Genomic DNA, 4,954 nt, shown 5'->3' on the forward strand with positions numbered 1-4,954 from the left:
GAATTGATTCATGTGTGTTTTCAATCTTTTTCCTGCATTCTGGGGAAGGGCATTGATGTTCCTTTTTTTTTTTCTTTCTTCTGTGTTTAATACTTTCTTAAGTGTTTCTTGTAGAACTGGTCTGGAGGCAGTGTAAACTCTTAGGGATTGAATGTCTGGAAACGATTTTAGTTCTCAATCACTGATGAAACTTAACTTAGCTGAGTAGGTAATTCTTGGCTGAAATTGTTTTTTTTTTTTTTTTTGAAAGCTTAGAAGACTGTGCTACAAGCATTCCTAACCTGAAGTGTTTCAGTAGATAAGTTTGTTGTTAATCTTATTGGTCTTTCCTGGTATGTGGCCTGACCTTTCTCTCTTGCTAACTTTGGGATTTTTTTCTTTTATACCCACTTTGTGTAGACGAACTACTATGTGTCTAGGAGTTGGTCTTTTCATTTGCTGTCTCGCAGGGGTTCTCTGAATCTCTTGTGTTTGAATGGTTGCATCACTGATGTGATGAAGGATTTTCTCTTGGATAATTTCATGAAATGTTTGTTCCAGGGTGGCCTGTGTCTCTCTATCTGTCTCAGGGATTCCGATTAATATTAGGTTTGGTCTCTTGAAATAATCACTCATCTCTTGCATGTTTTGTTCTGTCTTTTAAAGCTTCTTTTCTATGTTTTTAATAGTTTGGGTCAGTTCCATATTTTGATCCTCAAGCTCTGAGATTCTTTCTTCTGCTTGGTTAATTCTGCTTTTCTTGCTTATCTGTTTGTTGTTTATTTTATTCACTGTATTCTTTATTGCAATTATCTTGGTTATCAACTTTTCCGTCTTGTCTCTCATTTCTATTTACTAGCTTTATTAGTATTTTGGTATCTGGGTTTGTGGTTTGTGACCAATAATTCTGCGGGCTCTTCATTTTTTGAGTTCCAAAGTCTGTATTCTCAGTGGCTAACCTCCCAGGGGTCTGTGTGAGGCTCATATTTTTCCTTTGGTTTTTCTTCATTTGTGTAGATTTTCCTTCCTCTGTTTTTAACCTCTTCTTTAATTCTATTGTTCAGGGGTTGGGGGAGAGCTTTTATTTCTATTTGTTCAATCTCCTATTCTTCCTTTTGTAGATCATCTAGTTTCATTCAATTCTGAAGCCAGATTCATGGTGGGGGCCTGTGCTTTTTGCAGTTTTGAGATTTAATTAAGGGGGGAGCTGTGATTCAGATGCAATCTGCAGATCTCAGTATCTGCTGACAGGTTTGTGGGCTCCCCTGGGATCTACTTTCCACTGCATTACAATCTGACTATGCAGAGGGGATGTCTGTTTACCCCTGAAAGCTAAATGAGATAAGAAAAGGGAAAAGGGAAAGATGAAGAGAGAGAAGAGTAAGATGGAAAACAGACAGTCATACCAACTAATGAATAAACAAAGACAAACAAAGAAATAAAAAAACGAAAAAGATGAAAACTTATAGACAATCATGCAAACAAAAATCCCTCTGCTGTGTACTCTCCCTCAAAAATGCCCATGCATAAACAGAAAATCTAAAAAAAACCATTAAAATAACACAAACAAAGCAAGTACAAAAATGTAAACAAACACAGAAAGAAAGAGAGATGGAAAAAAAGCCAAAATGAAAACAAAAAACAAACAAGAAGAAAAAATACTTTCTCTGTGGCCATTTCTGTGGCTCTAGGTTCCTTTCAGGCCTCTGCCTTAGGGAGCAACTCTGGTCTCCAGCCCTTCCCCTCTACTCTCAGTGCAGGCTAATAGGGTTGCTCTCAGTGTGAGTCAGATGCCCCCAAGGACTACTGTGTGAGGAGAATGGAGCAGATCCGGACTCACCCTACTTGCTGCTGCTGCTGTCAAGTCTTCCACTTAGATCTGATGTGTCTGTGCCTGTGTCAGCATGGTGGTGGAGCGTCTGTCTTTCCTAGTCCAATGAAAAGATAACCTCTTGGTCCAAAATGGAATCTGGGCAAAGTTGGACAGGGCAATACAGGTCTCAGCCAGGTCCCAGGACTGAGAAGATGCTGCCCGTCAGTGTCTTGTCACTGGCATTGGAGCTTTATTCCAGATTTCCATGACCTGCCTTCTCCACTGTTCTTCCTGCTTATGCCTGGTCTGCTACTGCAGATGATGGCACGGTCTGGGTGACAGGTGGTGAAGGGTGGCTGTTCTCAACTACCTCCTCTCAAGAGAGCCCAAGAATGGCAGATGATCCTGCTCACCTGGGTCTCCAATCTCAGGGCAGTGGTGGGTTTTAGTCACCTCTGGAGGAGAGCCTCAGGTGCATGAACCCAACCCTCCTCTCAGACTGACTTTCACTCACCCACCAACACACACCCACTCATGCAGAGAGTCTTTATGGACACGTGCTTTTTCGGAGACTCTCACAGTCTAGCCTGTACCATCACCATCTTGCCTGATATTTCACATCATCTTTTTTATTTCTATTTATTTTTATCTGGACTTTCTCTCTTTTGGTTTTTTTTTTTTTTTGGTCAATCTGGCCATGGGGGGATGGATCTGTTAAACTTATTTATCCTTTCAAAGAACCAGCTTTCTGTCTTGTTAATCCTTTTTATGGTTTTTGAAATTCTATTTCATGCAATTTTGCATTTATTTTCGTAATTTGAATTTTTCTTCTAAATTTAAGATTTAATTGTTTTTGCCATTACTGCTCCCTTTTGTATAACATTAGGCTGTTTATCTGGGATCCCTCCATTTTCTTGATATGTGCGTGCAATGCTATAAACGTCTCTCTCAGCATCAGTTTCATGATATCCCAGTAATTTTGATATGTTTTGTCTTTGCTTTCATTTGTTTCCAGGAATCTTTATTTCTGCTTTGATTTGTGTGTTAACTCAAGTCATTCAGAACCATGTTGTTTTATTTCTATGTGTTTGCGTGTTTTGGGGTGATTCCTATTGGCAATAGTATTTGTTTTTATTCCACTGTGGTCTGAGAACATGCTTGGTATTATTTCAGCCTTTTGAAATTTGTTCATTCTTGATTTATGCCTGAGAATGCAATCAATCCTGGAATATGTTGCATGTGTTGATGAGTAGTATGTATATGCTGTGGCTGTTGGGTGCAGTGGTGTTGCTGTGTGAAATGTCTACTAGGTCCAATTTGTCAAGTGTTGAGTTAAGGTTTCAAATGTCCTTATTAGTTGTTTGCCTTGATGATCTTTTAGGGCTGTTAGCACATTATTAAATTCTCCAACTATAATTGTGTGAGTGTCTCTGTCCTCTCCTAGTTTAAGTAGCAATGGTTTTATTATGGTAGATTGAGCCTTTTATCATTATACTGTGTCCCTCAGTGTTCTTTTTTAACTTTTTTTGGTTTGAAATCTGTTTTGTCTGATGTAAGATTAGCTACTCCTGTTTATGTGTTGTTTTCCATTTCCTGGAAGATATTTCATCAATCCCTTACTTTGAATCCATGGGTGTCTTTTGCTGAGATAAGTTTCCTGGAGGCAGCAGAATGCTGGATCATTTTTCTTTATCCAGTTTGATTCTGTATGAATTTTGAGTGATACATTCACTCCATTCAAGTTAATTATGGATATCTGAGGATTTATCCCAGTCATAATGCTCTTAAGAGATTTCTTTGCTTTTTTGGGGGGGTGGATTTTTTGCTTGATCTGTATAGTCTATCAACTCTATGCTTGCCTGTGCTTTTGCGATGGGTGGGAACACTCTTTCATTTCTATGCTCAGAACTTTCTTAAACATCTCCTGCAGGACTGATCTGGAGGTGGCATATTATTGCATTTGGATGACAGCCTCTAATGAAATAGAGAATAATTTCTTGAATGACCTATTGGAAGGCTTGTTCCAGGGTGTGCTCAGTTTCTCCTTCTTTCTCAAGGATGTCGGTCAACTGTAGATTTTTTCACTTTACACAATCTCAGACCTCTTGCCAGCTTTTCTCCTTGTTTCTGTCAGACTGGGTTAGTTCAGTGTTTTGATCCTCAAGTTCTGAAACTCTTTCCTCTGCGTGATCATTTCTGCTGCCTACGTCTGTCATTGTGCTTTGAAATTCCAGGAAAAAATTTCTTATTTTCAGGATTTCATATTGGATCTTTTTTATACTATCCACCTCAAATTTTATTTCCTGCACTGCTTTCATCTTTTTGTTTTCCTTGGCTGCTTTTGCCGTTCATAGTCAGAATTCTATGTCTGTCATCAGAGACAGCTCATCCTAGATGGGTTCCCTTGCTTGGAGTCTGGGAGGACCTTTTGTAGGTGATGCCTCATTAAGGTTTGGGCATTGCCAGTGGTTTATTTTTGCTGGCTCTTCCTCATCTATGAGGAACAATTGTTCTCTTTTTTTTTTGAACTTGAACTTTTTATTTTGAGATTCTGGTAAGTCAACATGTAGTTATAAGAAATAATACACTCTGAACATTTACCATAATACTATAAGAAATTAGATCAGCAGTAGTGAGATACTGCCAATGTGGAGGGGTGGACACACAACATCAATAAGGGCACCTGATCTCAAACCAGGCAAAGTGGGGACCAAAGGGAAGCCCAAACTTTACCTGTATGATGTCCACATGTATACCTAATCCTGAATTGTACCTCACATCTTTAAAATAAAATAAAATAAAACTGTTGATAGCTATTATTAAAAAAAGATATAATACAAAGAAATCCCTTGTACAAATTACTTGGTTTCCCCAGTGGTAAAATATTGCAAAGTTGTAGTATGATATCACAATCAAGATAGTGACATTGTTATGATCCACCAATCTTATGCAGATTTACAAGTTTTACTTGTACTTCATTTGTGTGTGTGCACACACGTGTGTATATTTAGTCCTATGCAATTTTATCATATGTATATGTTTGTGTATCTACCACTAGTCAAGGTACAGAACAGTTTTTTTTAATATCAATATTTTTTATTTTGATATTGTGGGGTACAGTTAAGTGTTAGGTATACAAATATGCTTCGTTCAGGCACCCTT

This window comes from Carlito syrichta, unplaced genomic scaffold (assembly GCF_000164805.1).
Source record: "Carlito syrichta isolate Samal-C Ts95f unplaced genomic scaffold, Tarsius_syrichta-2.0.1 Scaffold82993, whole genome shotgun sequence".
In the NCBI taxonomy this organism is placed as follows: domain Eukaryota; kingdom Metazoa; phylum Chordata; class Mammalia; order Primates; family Tarsiidae; genus Carlito; species Carlito syrichta.